Raw genomic sequence first — 20,268 nt, 5'->3', positions numbered from 1 at the left:
TTATCATTGGGGAAAATCTCGCTATTAAGGTTCTGTGAAGCATCGTTCATCGTTTAATAGTTCAAAAATCAAAACCTAAACATGGCCCCCAGTTGTTCGGTCTACACTACAAGAAAATCGGTCTGCGACCATCGACTTAGAACTGAAGACCGCCGCCTTACTCTTCAGTTCGCCCCCTAAACCTCTGCGGGCTTAGGTCAAGACCGCCGCCTTTAAGAGCTGTCTGACACGGTTTAATCATTCCTAAACCAAACCGTCGGCTCAAAGTAAATAAAGGTGGCAGTCATGACCGCCGGCTTAGAGCTCCTTAGACCGCCGCCTTAGGTCCATCGATATATTACTTCCGTTTTTAGGTGGCGGTCAGGACTACCGGCTTAGAGCTCCTTGGACCGCCGCTTTAGGTCCATTGATATATTACTTCCGTTTTTAAGTGGCACTCGGGACCTCCGCCTTAGAGCTCTTTGGATCGCCGGCTTGTTAGATTTTTTTTTTATTTTTATTTATACCGAGTTAATACTAACATTTTTTTTTGCACCTGCACTTTCATTAATTCACACTTTAATACATATTTATTACAAATCTCATGACAATTGATTTATAAAAACAACTTTAATAAAAAATGTAATTTAATATAAAATGTTGTAATTTAAAAAAATAAATTTTATTATATCCAAAACAAATTATTCAAATACAATATCCAATTAACATAAAAAGTACAAGGACTTTAAAGAAATGCATCCAAGGGACTCTATTACCACTTTCCTGAATTAGACCCCATAGTAGGGGAGTTAGACCAATATAGCATAACATATTCCAAGGGCTTTCTTCTAGCCATCAGATCTATTGACGCAATGTCAACTTTTGGGTATTTGTGCTGCTTTATTAGGACTGGAATAATTTAAGCAAGCAATTCTTCTTAAGATTCCCAACCATATTTGTACATAGTTGTATGATTCTTCATTTTGGTTTTCATGAGAAGCTGATAACATTCTACTACTGCTTGCCATTTTTAATTACTGAACTTTTGGCCTAAAAGGCAAATTAAAATCCCAACTGAAAATCCCTTGTTGATGTACAAATTATATATCATTATACATGGGGTAAGTTGGTGATACATAATTGTTGATAGTGCTTCAAACTAAGTAGACGTAGTGGGTGATTTACTTCCTAAATGTTAGGTACTATGATAGTGCTTCAAACTAAGTGGATGTAGTGGGTGATTTACTTCCTAATTGTTAGGCATTATGTTAGTGGACTTAGTGAGTGAGTTACTTCCAAATTGTTAAGCACTACTTTGAATTAGTGAGCCATGTTTTTCCACTTTCTAATTTAGTGTTTATTTTTTGTTAAGGTTAGTTCAGCTGTAAGTCTATATATTTGAACCTCTCATGTTGTTTTTTGTATAAAGAAAATTGAATTCGAAGTAGCTTTGTTTTCAAATTAGAATTTGTCCCTTTTTCCCAACAATTTCTTTGGTATCAGAACTGAGTTGGGTCTTTAATCTGGGCAAAGGGTAAAATAAGAGAAAAGAGAGTTCCTCCATAGGAAGCAACGGAGACAATTCATCAGCTCTGCCCCTAACTCCAGTCTTCAAAGGGGAAAATTATCACTTCTGGAGTCTCAAAATGAAAACCATGTTCAAATCTCAAGAGCTGTGTGACTTGGTGAAGAAGGGATTTGAAGACACAAATCCGACCGAGCCTGATCAACGATTGCGAGAAACCCGTAAGAATGATGCAAAAGCTTTGTTCCTCATTCAACAGGCCCTTAATGAAGAAATTTTCCCAAGAATTGCAACAACTAGCACCTCCACTCAAGCATGAGAGATTCTGAAGCAGGAATTCTTGGGCAACAAAAAGGTATTTACTGTTAAATTACAGACTCTTCGTCATGATTTTGAAACAATGGCCATGAAAGAAAAAGAATTTGTGCAAATATTTGTATCTAAGGTGTCTAAGATTGTTAATCATATGAAGTCATATGATGAAAGTGTTAGCAATGAAACTGTTGTGAATAAGGTTTTGAGGAGCAAAGAAATTATGGGGAAAAAGAATAGAAATTCTAATTTGAAAACAACGCCACTTCGAATTCAATTTTCTTCATACAAAAAACATCGGATGTCCAAATATATAAACTTACAACTAAACTAACCTTAGCTAAAACTAAGCAACTAAATTAGAAAGTGGAAAAACATGGCTCACTAACTCAAAATAAAGCCTAACAATTTGGAAGTAACTCACCCAATAAGTCCACTAACACAATGCCTAACAATTAGGAAGTAAATCACCCACTACGTCCACTTAGTTTGAAGCACTATCAACACTCCCCCTTGCTTCAAAGCTTGTTACTCCCAGCTGCAATCTGAATTACTCGTGTTTGGCACGTGGCAGTGACTTGGTAAGAACATCAGCTACTTGCTCATTGGTCCCACAATGCTTCATTGCTACTATTCCTTCAGCAACCAGATTTTAGATGAAATGATAGCGAATGTCAATGTGCTTTGTTCTGTTGTCAAAAACTGGATTTTTCGCCATAGAAATAGTTGCCTTGTTGTCACAAAACACCTGAGTTGCACCTTCTTTAACTTGGCAAAAATCAGCTCACAATCTCCTTAGCCAAATTGCTTGACAAACTGATGTTGTTGCAATGACATATTCTGCTTCTGATGATGGCAGTGACTTAGTCGGAGGTGCTTTTTCTATCATCCAAGCAACCTGCCCAATCACTATGAATAAAACCCAAAAGTTTGAAATCTGATACTTTTGTGTACCAAATTCCAAAATCAACAATTCCAGCAACATAACAAAGAATCATCTTTGTTGCCGCAAGGTGATGCATTGTTGGGGTATGCATAAACCTAGAGACAACGCTGACGGGGAATGTTATATCAGGCCTTGTGTGAGACAAGTTGTTCAAACCGCCAACTATACTTCTGAAATACTTCCCACTCGCCATTCCAGTGCCATCATTAGCTATGAGTGTCTCATTCACATTCATGGGAGTTGAGGTTGCTTTGCAGTTTAACATATTCAACATTTTCAACAAATCATTAGCATATTTTCTTTGGGAAATAAAAATCTCATCTGCACTTTGGTTGACCTCCAAGCCAAGAAAAATAATGCAACAAACCCAAATTTGACATCTCAAATTTTTTCATCATGCAAGACTTAAATTCCTCAACAAGAGACTCACAAGATCCCATATAAATTATGCCATCTACATAAAGACACACCACCAAAAAATCAGAATTACCTTACTTCTTCACATAAAGTGTTGGCTCATTTTTACTCCTTTCAAATCCATTCTCCTGAAAGTAGGAGTCTATTTTGCTATACCATTCTCGCGGGGTTTGCTTTAGGCCATATAAAGCTTTCTTTAAACTATAAAATTTGCTGTCATCGTCACTAACAAAACCTTCAAGTTGAGAAACGTACACCTCTTCATGAAGTTCTCCATTTAAAAAGGCAGATTTAGGCTAGAAAAGTTCTCACCGTTTCAAAGCGAGCAACCGGAGATGAGATTTCTTCGAAATCAACACCTTGCTACTGAGAGTACCTTTTCGCCATCAACCGAGATTTGTGTTTATGTATAGTACCATCAACATGATACTTTGTTCTGTACACACACTTGAGCCCAATAACATTCTTGCCATCCAATAGATTGATCAATTCCCAAGTTTCATTTCTTTCAATAGCCGACATCTCTTCTTTCATTGTGTCTTACCAAACTTGACTTTCTACAGCTTCATCATAATAAGTGGGGTCAAAAACATACAAAGCAAAGTTACATTAAGCATAAATATCCCTCAATAATCTGAATTTTTTTGGAGGTGTTTCACTAGAGGAACTTGAAGATGAGGACTACAAGTTTGTTGGAGTAAATGCGCTACTTTTGCTGGGGGGAGATGAGTAAATGGTTGAGCTGCTGCTACCAACATATGGACTAATCGGTTCTGGAGGTTCTGTCACAAGAGTTATACTAACATCTTCTGTAACTTGTGGTGTTGTAGGTGTTGCATTGTCGTTGTTCCAGGCCCAAATTTCTTCTTCATTGAACTTAACATCCCTGCTACTAATTACTTTGCCACCCACAGTGTTATACAACCTATATGCTTTGGATTAAGGGCTATAGCCAACAAAAATGCATTTTTTTTATTTTTCATCAAGTTTGTTGCGAGTTGGAGAAGTAACCAAGGCATAGGCTATACAACCAAAATTTTTTTAAGTGGCTTTCTCGTGGCTTCTTGCCCTTCCAAGTTTCATATGGGGTCTAGTTCATGACAACCTTTGTAGGTGAGATATTGAGAAGATAAACTGTTGTTGCCACTACTTCTGCCCATAACTGACTTGGAACACCACTTGCTTTCATCATGCTTCTTGCCATTTCAACCACCATTCGATTCTTCCACTCAACCACACCATTTTGCTCCGATGTGTACGGTGCCATCAACTCCCTGTGAATGCCATTTTCCTCACAGAAAACATTAAATTCATTAGAGGTAAATTCACCACCCCTATCGGAGAGGAGCACCTTTATACGAAACCAACTTTGCTTCTCCACTAATGTTTCGAATTTCTTGAAAGTTTCAAAAGTTTCTGATTTGAATTTCAATAAATTCACCCAACTCATGTGGTTGTAATCATCAGTAAATAACAAAAAATATTTGCTTCCACCAAATGATTCAATACTCATTGGTCCATACACATCAACATGTACCAATTCAAAACAATCAGAAGCCTTCCATGACTTGTCTACAAGAAATGAATTTCTACTTTGTTTCCCATAAACACAGCATTCACAAAAATCAAGATCATCAATTTTTGGCAACCCAACAACCATATTTTTTTGAACCAACAATTTCAACCCTTTCACATTTAATTTTGTACCATAAAAATGCTAACTATTTTGTGTCATGTTTTCTTATCTTGGACAAAACAACAACCATCATCAAACAAAATAGAGTATCCACCATCCATCAATTGCCCAATACTCAACAAATTATGAGCTAAATTAGGAACATATTGCACATCATGGAAGAGTTGTACATTACCTTTTGAGGTTTTGATGGCAATTGTACCTTTTCCTTCAACTTGCGCTTGCTTGTTGTCTCTGAGTCGAACTTCACTTTTCTTTAACTCGTCAAGTTCTTTAAAAAAATACTTTGTTCCAAACATATGGTTGGAGCATCCATTGTCTAGAAACCAAACTCCTTTGGAAGCATCATCAATAGAAGAATGAGCCATGAATAGATTGCTTTCCTCTTCAACTTTCTCTGTAAAATTTGCTTGTTTCTGCTCATTTTTCTGCTTGGTCCAACAATCTAATTCTTTGTGACCCAATTTCTTGCAGTATCGGCATTGGATGGTGCTTTTGTTTTGGCGTTGATCACCAAATTGGCATCTTCCACTGTCGCCACCACGACCTCGACCACCTCTGCTCTGTCCTCGACCTCCAAAATTTTCTGACTTTCCCTTGTAGGAAGACTCCTCCTTAACGTAAAAAGCCTTCTCCTCAACCTTTTCATAGGATCTGCTCAGTCTAGATTCATGGGCTAATAGAGAACTCATTAATTCATCAAAAGTATAAGTAGACAAGTCTTTAGACTCTTCAATTGTAGAAATTACAATAATATCCTTTTCAGACTTCTCTGATGATCCTCTTGAGAAAATTTGTATCCCATATTTGGTTGCTAGATTCTGAAACTTCAAAGGTCTTCTCTGTTTTGACCAAAGAATATGAGGAAAATGAAAGAAAAGAAAATGATGAAACTATGAGAAATCTTTATTTTTCTGTTCTTATGCTTAAATATATCTCTTTAAGTATCCAAACATGACCTAATTAAAGAGGTCAGGGTCGGGTAGGAGGGTTTAGCTCAAAAAATCCTACTTTCTTATTACACTTTAACATATTACTGAAATACAAGATCAAGGATTTTTGCCTTTGAGGAACTAATAACATCAGACCAAACAAATTAAGTATCCACAATTGATTAATTAATAAAACTTTGAACATATTAATGAAATGCAAAATCACGGATTTTTAAATGCAGAAGTTCAACCAGATACAACAACAATATCAACATGTCCAAGTCAAGAAGCTGATATAATATTGCATCACTAACAAAGGAAAGATAGCATATGTATCCAAATAAAATGCCCAAGAAGATCCAAAACTCAAATTTAGAACCCATAGCTGACAACAAAAATGATTCACTCGATAAAGATTTCATACCTTATTCCTTAAGACAGAAGTTCCCGGATTTTTCCCACAGGAAGTAGTTCCACTTGTGAAACTTTGAATGCAGCTTCTTCATACCTCACCTGTAACAAATTGATTTCAACAAAATAAATGATAAGGTTACGTAATCTGTATCATTTCCATGGACCGAGGAGTTTTAGACTAGCTACCAACAACCACTAGATCATTTCCATATCCCCTCGGCTCTGCTGAACCCCGACCGCCCTCCATCCGTTTTCAGAGAGAAACAATTCTTTGGGAGAAGTTTGGCCACTTCAGGAGGAAGAATGACATGTCTGTATTCATAAGTACCACCGAAGTATTTCTTGGAACACTGGATTTGACCCATTTGTATTTTGTTGGCTTGATCGACTGAAGAAGGGGTGACCGAGAAAGTGAAGCACTCAGTCGCGAGAATGAGAGAGCAAGTGAGAGCCCTTTAAAACACGAGAAGACGAAGAATATTCCAATGAATAGGAAATGTAGAAGGAGAAGAGAGAGGTCGGGGGAAGATAAGGAAAAGGAAGGAAGATAGGGCAGAGGAGGTTTTGAGGAAAAGAAGATCGTTCAGACAAGGGTTTCGAAGAAGGGTTTGTTTAGAGAAAGTTAAAAGTTATTTGGTGGAAGAGTTTTGCGCGGTTGTATTCTTTAGGCGCCAAACCTCAGCGATTACTCTTTTTTCGCAGTCAATGCAAAGGCGTTAAACCGGTTCAAGTTCGGTCCAAGTGTAGAAACCGCCATGCCGGTTATAAAGACCGCCGCCCAAGTTTCATGTTTTTTTCATTTTATTTTTGCAGGTGGCGATCTTGAGAGGCAACTAGATCGTTTTTCTTGTAATGCTAGTCTCTACGGTGGCCATCGGTACCATCTCCGGTTGATTAATTTAGTTGGAAGGATGAGGTTTATTGAATGGCATCGTAGCGAATTCCATCAGCTTCTAAGCCACCTTGAGCCACGCCAAGAAATAGCCTAACACCATATCAAGGTATCCAATATGCTCCCAACAAAAGAACCCCTTGCCTCCGCTACACTTTTCGTAGCGCAGGCGTCCTTTCTTTAGAGTAGCTTTATGCCGTTGGTCTTCTCAGCCACGCCAAGAAATACCTACCACAATATCAAGGTATCCAATATGCTCCCCACCGAAGAACCCCTTGCTCTGCTACGCTTTCCAAATGCCGCCTCCAACAATGCCAAGACAAGTGGATACTATAAAAAAGGTACACAAATTTTGTTATTATCTAATAATCATCTTTTGTATGTTTACAGCTGGTTGATTTATGTGTTGTTTTTATTTCATTTATGCAGGTTTTATTTTACAGTTGTCGTAATACATTTTGAAAATCTGCCACATGCATGTTATAGACAATTAATATCAATGTACAGATGCATTCTTATAAATACGTAATGAGAGTTTTTTCGTCTCTGTGTTCAGTTATGTTGTTTATCCTTTACAAATTAATTTTGTTTTTTGCTTTTTTTTTTTTTTGTTCATGTTGTTTTGACTATGTATAGAAGTTCTACAATATGAAAAGGCATGGCATTTGTGCTCAAATTTTTATCAATTTTCCACTAAATATGTCAAGAACACCAATTCTTTTTTTGTAAGTCAATTCATTTGATATATAAGTATTATGTCTAATACTTGACTCCCTTGGATAAAAAACCCTAGAAATTGCAAGATATCTAAATGTAAAATCTTCATCATTCATCCATTACTTGTACTAGGGATTAATTGTACTTCAACAAATTCACTGCTCATCTCCTCCTACACCTTGTTCCTGGTTTGACAATAGTTTGCACTTTTTTGTCTAGACTAGGCTTTTGTGATATCTTTTTAGAAAGTGCACTATGATAAATCCACCACACAATGGTAGTAGTTGTAGCATAGAAAAAAACAAAGATGGGGGAAGGTCCGAATGGTAAAGATTCCACAAATAATCTGTTAGCAGACAACACTTCCATTATTGTACATGTATGCTTATAGCCGGAATCTTATTAAAATTGGGAGCATATGGATTGGTTCGGATCAATATAGAATTCTTACCCCATGTTCATTCTATATTTTCTCCCTGGTTAATGATAGTAGGCACAATTCAAATAATCTATGCAACTTTCACATCTCCCGATCAATGCAATTTAAAAAAGAGAATAGATTATTCCTCTGTATCTCATATGGGTTTCACAATTATAGGAATTGTGCCAAAAATATTTACGATGTTTAGCTTTTCGATGGCTTCTCTTGCATTGCCGGGAATGAGTGGTTGTGTTGCAGAATTGATAGTATTTGTTGGAATAACTACCAGTCCAAAATATCTTTTAATACCAAAAATACTAATTACTTTTGTAATGGCAATTCGAATGATATTAACTCCTATTTGTTAATTATCTATGTTACGCCACATGTTCTATGGATACAAGCTATCTAATGCCTCAAACTCTTATTTTTTTTATTCTCGACACTACAAGAAAATCATTATTTAGAGGCGTTTTTTATAGTAGCATCTATTTAAGTGCCACTAAATGTTAGTTTTAGTGGCGATTTTAAGAATTTCCATTATATATGTAGAAAAACCGCCACTAAATATATTTTTTTTAGCGGCTGATTTTAAATTGTCATAAAATGCATGTATAAAATTCCACTATATTTTTGTTTTAAGTGGCTTTTATGAACTTGCCATTAAAAACACTTTTAAGTGCCACTAATGTGATTTTAGACTTTTAAGATATATCATTTTATTTGAACCATTGATTTGAATTGAGAATGAAAATGAAAAATGTAATAATCAGAGGAAAGAAAAAAGGCGGGGATGCAAGTTTCTTCATCCCGTGCACCTTTTCTCCCTACCCGCTCATTTTCGTTTTGGAACAAGGAAGAACTCAGCCACACATTCTTGTTCTTAAAGCCGCACCTTAGCTTTTCTCTGCCGATTCAACTCTCTCAGAGTCGAAGTCTCCCACCACACTAGTGAACAATCTCCATCAAAGAAGCTTCTCGTTACTGATTCAACTATTAATCTCCTCTCAAAATCGAATCCGTCACATTTGGGCATTCTCAGTTTAGGTTTTTTTTTTGTTTCTCTATTTTTTATCTTCTTTCTCTGTTAGGTATCATTTTGCTTCTTTGGGTTCTAGAGAAGAACCTATTTTTGTCATTGCCAATTCGAATCTGTCTCACATTTGGGCATTCTTGTTGTAATAGTTCTTGAAGAACCTGTTATCTACATCGTCACTAGAACTGTTCTTTCCAACCTATTGTTGATTGGAGGAGCTAGAGTTGCCCACCTGCTTGGTAAGTTTTTTGTTTTTCTTTTTTTTTTTAGTATAAATATTATTTGTACTGCACAAAATAATATTATTTTGCACTTGCTCCTAATAAGAAATTTCAGTATAAATATTATTTGCATGAGCTCTCGTTGCATAAGCACCCAAACACAAGCTTCTATTTTTCTTTTCTTTTTTTTTTGTTTGTCTTTTTTTTTTCAAGAGCCGCCCACTTGCTCCTGATAAGAAATTTCAATATAAATATTATTTGTACTGCTAAGTAGTGCAAAATGATGATCTGATAAAACAACTAAAGAAACCCTAGAGCTTATGATGTCCAGAAAAAATAAAAGTATTTCTTTGTTTTTTTTTTTATTTAAGATACCTACAAAATTGAACTTAGTTAACAGGGGTGTTCAAATTAATCTCTCCCAATTGCCCATTCTGTGTGTAGATATGGTTTTAAGACCCCCTCAAAATAATGGGGATTTTATTTCCTGGTGGAAAAAAGATGTTGGAAGACAAGGCTAGACCACTTGGTATGGGAAAAAGTTAGTTGCATACGAATGCTTCAATTCTAAATTTAGATGTGATGGTTTTATTATTAGAAATTGCAAATATGAAACTTTCTAATTTCTCATAAATTTTCCTATTTTTTGGATATTTACTTTTTTGTTTAGTTTATCTCATTTTTAATTATCTATTAATTAAAAATTCCATGCCTAGGAGGCTTACACCTCATGCCTTAGGATGGTAGGACATCTTGCACCTTGCCTCCATGATTTTAAATAATTGATCTCAAGGACTTGTTTGAGTTTGCATCCAGTTACTGGGAAAGATTGTACTAGGTTTTACCTTAACTACTTATATGTATGCAAAGCCTATTCAGTATGACCAAGAACCTCTTTTAGCCTGAGCCAGAGTCTATCTGATTTTTCAATTCTCAAGATATTTATTCCCTTGTTTGTTGTGTTCCAGTAAAAAATTGATGATCTTTTCTTTATTTTTTTCCCAGTCTTTCTTAGTAGTCTAATGTCTTAAAAGTGAAACTTGTGAAACATGTGTTTGCATATATGTTGGCCTCCTGATGTTACCTCTTTCTTTGCATCGATTTATTTTGTTACCTCCATTTAAGGTTTGATCATTTCTACCAGGTCAGCATTGCCCAATCCAACCCAGAAGGTTAATATAAATAATATAATATATATTATATAATATTTATAATATATGTATTGTATATTAAAAATATATATACTAATATTTTTATATATTTTTTTGTATTTTCAAATACAGACTTATATTTACATTTTATTTTTTTTAAATATAATTTTATTAATTTATATGGACAGGCCTGGATGTCTGGCCCAGACTAGACATCTATTATCAGAGCTGTGGTGCGGGCCAGGACAAATGCAAGTAGCCCAAATGTTGTTACTGCCCTGTAATAACCCAGCCCAGCCTAGCACATGATCATCCCTACCTGCATTGCAGGTGGAGATAGGCATACTTTAGGAAATGTATGTTTGAAGTATTGTACATATATGCATCCATATAAGAAGCCTATATAAATACATAATCCATTTTTCCCATGAATAATCATTCTTCTATCTAACAGTAATGGAAAGTGCATTTTGATCTTCTATTTCTAATGACTTAAATTTTGCATCACATTTCATCAAATCTTTTAAATGCTTACAACTGAACAATTTCCCCAATCTCTGTTTCTTTGAGATTCTCTAACGCAACATACCTAGAATCAGAACTATGTGAGATATGCAACACGTAAAAAACATGCAGATGCAAAGAAAGCTCTAGAGGATCTTCTTTTCAAGAGTGGATGCTCTAGATTTTCATTTCAGGTTTACCCTTCTTGACCTCTTCTGATATGTGACATTATTCAAGAACATTATCCCCACAAATAATCTTAGAATATATTTATTATTATAGACAACTAAAAAATGTTATGAAAGAATGTTCTTTCTTTTTTTTTTTTTTTTGCAGATTGTTCTTTGAACTTTCATGGTCTTGTTTTATTCTAATTAGTAAGTTTTGCATGGGATCTAGTAATTTCTAAATCCAGTACACACTATTCCCAAATACAAGTCTTTCAACTGCATTCTCGCAATAAGAATGGTAATTGCTATTAAGTAGGTATTTGTATTTCACATTTGACTGACTTGAAGATTAGGAAATACAAGTCCTTCACTGACAAGATTTGGTGTAGTGTATATTGTATAAAGAACTCAGAACATCTTCAAAACAAATCCAGTTTAAACAAGAGGAATGGCAATTTCTGTTTAGCGGGCACTATATATATGACAGTTCTTCCTTATCAATTTGAACTACACAGGATGACTAGATGTATAGATCAAATTGAGAAGTCATCTGGGATGGGCATACCATTGAAAATTGTAGTTCTTTGTATTTGGTCTGTTTTGTTCCTATGTGCAAGTTTCCTTTTGCTTGTCAATGAATTATCTTCTTACAGATTAAAAATGCTGAGTTATAGAGGCATTGGTTCTCCACCCTCTACATGCATTGCATGTGCTATGGCTCTAAATCAAGGTTTTTAAAACTGACCTGGAAACAGAATCACTATGGCCACCGGTTTCCAGGTCAGCAGTTCGATTGTTTGGGTTGAGCAGGTCAAAACAGTTAGGGTATTGTCTGCATACTATTAGGTGAGAGGTGAGAGGTCCATCTCTACCTACCTTCAAACCCTCTATCAGACCCTCTTGACCACTCCTTTCTGTAACTCTTTTCAATCCTCTTCAAACCTAAAATAAAAATAAAATAAAATAAAGCAAAAAAGTGAACCATAAAACTTCACCATAAATGAATAAGCACGTGTTACCCCATCTTGAATGAATTTGAAGAATCAAGAACTATATTCTTCAGGAGTAAGGTTTCCTAGTTTGACATCTGATTTAATATAATTAGTGGAGGTGAATATTGGAGACTCTGTATCATGTGTCAAAAGAAGAAAGGAAATTTTCTTAAAGTACGTATCTTGAAGTTTTAATATCTACTGATTCCAAGTTCACGTATCACTGCATATCTCTAGATAAAACACTATTCTCTTCGAAGTAATGTGGGTAACCCTATATTTTATGATATTGCTTTCAAAACTAAAATAGGGGAAGGGTCTTGCTGAATGTATGTTGTTAAATAATAGCAAAGGTTTTCTTCAATTAAGGTCATGTCCAATGGAAGCTCTCGATTGCAAAACACTAGAGATGCAAGCTTGTTTACTGTTGAGGCAGCAAAGCTCATATCGAATATGAAAATCCGGATTCAAGGTCATTGTTTATCAATAATTATGCATATGAACAGTATTCGGAATTGGTACCTTGAAGATGGAAGCATTTATTCCTAGATGAACTCATGGTCGGATGTCTTTGGTTTATCCATACAGAAAATTGAATGTATTGGCTCATATTGTAGCTCAATGGTACAATCGAATCATTTTGAAGACCAGATAGGGAGGTCTCCCTCTTATATCAGTCAATCTTCTAATTAATTAAATTTATTTCAGTAGTAAAATAAAAAAAATAAAACATTCTTCTGACCATTGAAACCCAATTTAAAATATCGGGAATAACAAGATTTTAAACTATTGAACATTATACTGTTATATATTCCATTTAGTATTTCTTTGTTTTTGAATGATTCTGATAATCGACGGCACTTGGGAATAATGCTTCCATGGTGAGCCTGATTTATTGCTACTAACTTGCTATATACTGTTATGTTTTCCATTTAGTATTCAAGTGCTAACTTTCTAAGCCTGATTCATTGCTGCTAACTGATAATTCTAATCTTTGGTTTTTATATTCAAATATGAGTCAAGACCTTTCACCAAAGTAGGTAAACAAGAAAAATCAACGGCCATGTACATGCAGAAGCTGGTACCAACATTCAAATTGATGCAAGTATCTCAGAGAAAAGATGACACCATGCAACAATGCAAGTGCCATGGCTCAAGACCCAAATAATGGTAAACACACATTAGGCACAGATACTATTAACTCATGCAAATCATCCTTCATCATCTGACGCAGCGTGATGTATTCGACCGGGCTAACTATATAAGCACTCGAACGATCTAGTTAGCTTCGGACTTGAAGCCTCACAAAAAGAACTAGGCGTAGAACCTTAGTAGAGAGAGAAGTGATAAAAAAAATTATTGTGTTATTAAAGCTCAAAAACAGAAGTATTTATAATAAACACCGGTAAACTTGTAGAGTAAAATAACTAGGTAATTCGGACTTGTAAAACAACTAGGAAACGTGACTTGTAAAGCAACTTCGAACTCTTCTTTAGTATGTCTTCGATGCCCTTCGTCCGATGTCAAGGCCTTCAATGTCCACCGTTCGATGTCCACCATTATCCGATGCAGGTTGGTTGGCATACGGAGTCCTTTCTAAACTTGAGCTGGTGTCGGTTGGTTCGGTGGGTCTCAAGCTGGCCCTCTATCATTCTCCCCCACTTGGAAAGAACTCGGCCTCGAGTCGTGATCGGGATAGGCAAACGTAATTTCCGGCAAATAATGATGAAGATCAGCAACACTAAACGTTTTGGAAATACCCATGTGGTTTGGCAAGTCCACTACGTAAGTGTTGTCATTGATCTTCTTAATAATCTTGTACGGACCATACGTCTGAGGCTGTAGCTGGCTATGCTTCCTGACGGGTACATGTTCCTTCATTAAGAACACCGTGACTTCATCACCGACTTCAAACACCTGGTACCTACGATGCCTGCTAGCTACAAGTTTATACTTCACATTGGTCCTTTGAAGTTTCTGTTGTACTTCCTCCTGTACTGACTGAATTTGTCCTACCAACTGCTCTGTTGAGGTACTAAGGCCTGGTACCCTGGGTAGTTTCACCAAGTCCAACGCATGGTTAGGGACTTTCATATAAACAATATAAAATGGGGATCTACCTGTAGAGCTATGAACTGCATTGTTGTAGGCAAACTCTGCTTGAGCAATGACAAAGTTCTACTGCTTCGGCCTCTCTCTACAAATACTGCGGATTAGGTTACCCAGAGTTCGATTTACCACTTCTGTCTATCCATCAGTATGTGGATGAGCTGTACAACTGAAATTTAATGACGAGTCAAATAGCCTCCACAAGGTCATCCAGAAGTGACTTAGGAACCTCGTTTCTCGGTCCGACGTAATGGTCTTAGGCACCCCATGTAAACGGACAATCTCCCTGAAGAATAATTTGGTTGTTGCTGTTGCATCCGCGGTCTTCTTGCATGGGAGGAAATGTGCCATCTTGGAAAACCTGTCAACAACCACAAAGACGGAATCCATGTTTCGTGGAGTCTTCGACAAACCCAATATGAAATCCATAGACAAGTCTTCCCAAATAGCAGTAGGAACTGGTAAAGGCATGTAAAGACCAGTATCCTAGGCCTGTCCCTTAGCTATCTGACATATATAGCACCTGCTCACGATAGTGGTCACATCTCTTCTCAGTTTAGGCCAGTAGTAAGGCCCCTTGACAGCCTCAATCGTCTTGTCCCTCCCAAGGTGTCCTGCTAAGCTGCCACCATGCAAGTCCCTAATGACTTTCTCGCGAAGGGATATGCAAGGAATACACAATTGGTCTCCCTTCATAAGAAATCCATCATGTACGTAGAAATCACCCGTTGGCTGCCTGTTCATACATTTCTCCCAAACCTACTTGAAGTCTTCATCCTGGGCATACAAATCTTTCAAACATTCAAATCCCACAATTTCGATACTGAGAGTCTTAATCAGGGCCACACGCCTACTCAAAGCATCTGCCACTGTATTCTGTTGTTCAGCCTTATACACATTTTTTTATGGGAAATTATCAATAAAAGCAGACCACCTAGCATGCAGATCACTCATCAACTGTTTTTGCTTACTTAAATACTTAAGAGCTTGATGGTCGGTGTAGAGGACAAATTCTTTAGCAATCAAATAGTGTTCCCAGGTCTTCAATGCTCTCACAACAGCATAAAACTCTTTATCATAAGTGGACCACTTCTTTCTAGCTTCACATAGCTTCTCACTAAAGAAAGCAACTGGTCTCTTCTCTTGTGATAACACAACCCCTATGCCCACTCCACTAGCATCACACTCAACCTCAAATAATTTGTCAAAGCTTGGCAAAGCTAAGACAGGAGCGGTACATAACTTCTCTTTTATTAGAGCAAAACTTTGCTCATGTTCCTCTCCCCATTGGAACTTACCTTTCTTCAAACACTCAGTGATATGAGCTACAATACTACTAAAGTGTTTGATAAACCACCTATAGAAAGTTGCTAACCCATGAAAACACCTTACGTTGGTGACGTTCGTTGGGGTTGGCCACTCCCTAATGGCTCGTACTTTCTCCTCATCCACTTTAATTTCATCCTTACTTACAACAAAACCCAAGAACAATAAACTATCGCTCATAAAAGTACACTTCTTTAAATTAGCATATAGTTTATTTTCCCTTAATATACTAAATACCCCTCGGATATGTCCTATGTGTTCATCAACAGATTTTCTATAAATCAAAATATCATCAAAATATACCATAACAAATTTACCAATGAAAGGGCATAGTACCTGATTCATCAGTCTCATGAAAGTGCTTGGTGCGTTAGTTACTCCAAAAGGCATGACTAACCACTCAAACAATCCATCTCTTGTCTTGAAAGCGGTCTTCCATTCGTCTCTGGGACGGATTCTGATCTGATGATAACCACTCCTGAAATCGATCTTGGAAAAGACCACAACCCCATCAAGTTGATCAAGCATGTCATCCAGCCTAGGAATGGGAAACTTGTAGCCAATAGTGATCTTGTTGATTGCTCTGCTGTCAACACACATCCTCCAACTCCCATCTTTCTCCGGTGTTAATAATGCTGATACCGCACAAGGACTAATGCTAACTTGGATGTGCCCCTTTTTCAACAGTTCATCTACCTTCTCTCATAAAATCTCATTCTCTTTAGAACTCATTCTGTAATGTGGCAGATTACGTAGGCTAGCACCAGGAACAAAATCAATGTGGTGCTGAATGTCTCGCATGGGTGGAAGCTCATTGGGTAACTCGTCAAGAACTACATCATGAAACTCGTTGAACAGTCCTTGCACTTCCACTGGAATTTTGTTCTCCCCTAGTGGTTCACTCATACTCTCCCTTTTTATAACTAGTAAGTGGACCTCGCGGGTATCTTTACACTCCCTTACAAACTCAGAGTGGCGATGTGTTATGGTAAGAAAATTCCTCTCCTCTACCTTTGAAGCCTTGGTTTGATTCTTTTCCACCATAGGTAACGGTGTATAGCACACACCCTCTTTCTCAAACTGGTATGTGTTCTTCCTACCCAAGTGTTTGGCATCTGCATCAAACTGTCAAGCCTGCCAAGCAAAATATGGCAAGCATCCATATCCACAATATCATAATAAACCTCATCAATATACTTACCAATAGAGAATGGAACCTTGTAGCGTTTCTCCACACATACGCCCCCGACTTCCTTGATCCAACCAATCATGTAAGGGTTTGGGTGTTTCTCAAGAATTAGTAGCAGTTTCTTCACCACGTCTGTGCCAATAATATTCTCCTGACTGCCGCTATCAATAATCAATTCAAACAACTGATCTTGTACCGTACACCTAGTGCGAAACAGTTGGTGTCGTTGTGTGTCATCTTTACTTCTCTAAGATAGCATGAGCTTCCTCACAACACACGTGTACTCTTCATGCTCATAAGTACCTTCTTCGTCCTCTCCATCAAGCCCACAATATACTTCGTCACCAACTTCTTCCTCATCCCTCTCCACCATGTTAATTGCCTTTCTCCTGTGACAGTCATTAGACCTATGCCCAACCTCATTGCACTTGAAGCACTTAAAAGGAGCATGTTTTGCATAGGGATTAATGGTTTTAGGAGGGTTTGAAGTATTACCTCAAGTGTTTCCTCCCGTTGAGGTTTTACTGGTGTTAGCTACATTCGGCCGATGGGAGGGTTGTACCCCTTGAGTTGGTTTGCCCTTGTCAACCGTTGCGGGCCTGTTGTCGTTCCCTCCATACCATCGATAATTATCGGCTCGAGTTCTATCTTGGAACATTAACTCAGCCTTCAAAGCTAAGTTCCTCGCTTCCTGCACACTCATAACCATTTGGACTCCAATCTTGTCTCGAATAACAGGCTTCAAACCACTCAAATAACGGGCTGCCTGTTGATTGTCGCTTTCTGACAACTGGTTCCTTTCATCTAATCTCAGAAATTCTGAAGTGTACTCGTTCACTCTTCTTGTTCCCTGTGCACATCGTTGATACGACTCAAATATATATTATTCATAATCAGAAGGCAAAAACCTATCTCTTATTAATTGTTTCATGCGTCTCCACGTTCGAACTGGACCTTTTCCTTCTCTGATCCGAGTCTCCCTCATTCGTTTCCACCAGACAGATGCTCCTCCCTTCAATCGAAATGTGACTAGTTTCACCCTTCTTTCTTTCGGAATCTCCATGTACTCAAAGAAATGGTCGACCTCGGCGATCCAATCTAGAAGGCTCTCTATATCCAGATCTCCACTAAAAGTAGGGATATCCACCTTGAGTTTAAACTCATCATTATTCCGATGACGATTAAAATTGCCTTGATTTCGCCAATTCCTACTGGTCCTACCATCACCGGGAATAACTGGAGCAACGCCAAACTCTAGCTCGCCATCGCTATCATCATCAATAATAGGGTTCCTGGGTATAGGATCAATGATTGGTCTACCGTGGTCGTCTCCCCCAACTTGGTGCAATGCGCTATCCCTATTCCTTGGAATATCCTCCCGCAACACAGTCCGTAGTTGTCCAGCGATCTCTGCCAACTATTGCTCAATGTTACAAGTGGTTGTTCGTTGCTCTTCGATTGCTCTCCAAACAGCTTGTAACTCCTGATCTCCGTCACGGGGTTGGTTGCGACTGCTACCGTCTTGGTTGGCCATCTGACTGGGCGAACTCCCGCTCTGATACCACCTGACGCAGCGTGACGTACTCGACTGGGCTAACTATACAAGCACCCGGACGATTGAATCGGCTTCGGACTTGAAGCCTCACGAAAAGAACTAGGCGTAGAGCCTTAGTAGAGAGAGAAGTGATAAAAGAAATTCTTGTGTGTTATTAAAGCTCAAAAACAGAAGTATTTATAATAAACATCGGTAAACTTGTAGAGTAAAATAACTAGGTAATTCGGACTTGTAAAACAACTAGGAAACGTGACTTGTAAAGCAACTTTGAACTCTTCTTCAGTATGTCTTCGACGCCCTTCGTCCGATGTCAATGCCTTCAACGTCCCACGTTCGATGTCCACCATTATCCGATGCAGGTTGATTGGCATACAGAGTCCTTTCTAAACTTGAGCTGGCGCCGGTTGGTTCGGTGGGTTTCGAGCTGGCCCTCCATCATCATCTATAAATAAAACCCACATACCATTAACATATGCAAATGAATGCATGGCCATATAGTAGTCCCCCGAGTACTCTTCTCATGCATGATCCATGCAGGAAGAGGACGAGTCATGGACGCCCATATCTAATTCCAGTCTGTCAACAAGATCTTTCATTGGGTTTAGGGTGGGACAAAACCCAAGAGAATTTGTTAAAATTAACCAACTTAAATCTTATCATTAGACCATTTCCTCCTCCACTTTATTGTTAAACTTCTTATTATTATATTAGAAACTAGGGATTTTATGTCTAAGTTTCTATTGCTGGTGGTGCTATTTTAATGAGAACTGAATCAACTAATAAGAGAAATTATTCCCAAGTGGCAGAGAATCCTGCTAGACGTGAAAAGATCCCTTGCTAAACCCACCCATTTCTATGTATCTTATCTTCAAAATTTTCTTGAACTTCTTTATCTAACAGCTAAATTGGATAGTGATCTTTTGTAACAACTACAACAGATAGTGAGCTGTTGTAACCCAAACCTTTGCCGAGCCTATAGATCTTGTTTCCTTTCTTTTTGTGTTGGTTGTGGACATGTTCTTTGTAGCTATTGTAATGGCGCAAGATAGTGATTTGGGTGATGGCTAGTAGAGCTAGATATGCATTGCTTGTTTCCGGTACTATCATATGTTCTTCCCTCAAATTTTGATAAATTATTGAAATTTATTAGCCAGTATGCTAGGAAATTTATACACTTGAATTAATCCTTTTAATTTTAGAAGCTCTTTTACTACTTGATCACCTCTTTTACTTAGCCTTTTCAGGTATCAGCTCAGCCCTTTATTTTACGTTCACAATTGTACAGTAGTGTAAAAGACAGGACACAAGTAGATAGGGAATTAGAGGTTCGTTTGCATACTTCAAGATTTAAAATTCCTTGAACATTTAATTGATCATTTTACTTCCAAGGTTAGATTCTGTTAGTTTAATAAAAAATGAACTTATTGATGATGAGCAAACATAAGGAGAGAGAACTCATGGAGGAGCCTTTAATGAGGCCTTATGGATGTTATCGAACAATTGAGGATGCCGTTGGTTCAAGTGTTGCTTGGCTAACTTCATTAGTAAGTTTCTTTCATTGAAGTTTAGTTTTCTTACTTTTTTAGAACATTTGATTTACTGATTTTTATTTTCTTTTTGTAGGTTTTAGACATGTGATCTTTGGACAAATATGCACTTGGAAAAGTTTTTGATTCAACAACAAAGTTCCTATTACAATTGGTGAAGATGTTTTATTTCATTCCCAATTGGTGTGTTCATTCCTTGCATAAGCATTGATTTAGG

At 37.4% G+C, this 20,268-nt stretch overlaps 1 protein-coding gene and 1 long non-coding RNA gene across 6 annotated transcripts in view; one reads left to right on the top strand and one right to left on the bottom strand.

Annotated features, from left to right (window-relative positions):
* The window catches only part of LOC148879474 (sugar transporter ERD6-like 16), a 22,561-nt gene extending 15,601 nt beyond the window's left edge, over window positions 1-6,960 (bottom strand). For 4 of the 5 annotated variants that reach the window (XR_016104242.1, XR_016104243.1, XR_016104248.1 and 1 more), the window contains exons 1-2: window positions 6,408-6,960; window positions 6,232-6,320 (exon numbers count right to left, since the gene is read on the bottom strand). The gene's annotated coding sequence lies outside the window, so the exon portion shown is untranslated. Of the gene's footprint in view, window positions 1-6,231; window positions 6,328-6,407 lie in introns of those variants that run through there. The other variant, XM_088961008.1, reaches the window with a different exon arrangement.
* LOC148879473 (uncharacterized) lies at window positions 6,706-20,268 on the top strand. Its single transcript, XR_016104250.1, has 5 exons — window positions 6,706-7,454; window positions 9,437-9,526; window positions 19,749-19,829; window positions 19,950-20,048; window positions 20,128-20,268. It is a non-coding gene; the product is annotated as an uncharacterized LOC148879473 (long non-coding RNA).

The sequence above is a fragment of the Nelumbo lutea genome, chromosome 1 (assembly GCF_056320005.1).
Source record: "Nelumbo lutea isolate HS-2025 chromosome 1, American lotus-T2T, whole genome shotgun sequence".
NCBI classification, from domain to species: domain Eukaryota; kingdom Viridiplantae; phylum Streptophyta; class Magnoliopsida; order Proteales; family Nelumbonaceae; genus Nelumbo; species Nelumbo lutea.
Note: the sequence above shows the minus strand (reverse complement) of the source record. Positions and strands in the feature narration are given on the sequence as shown.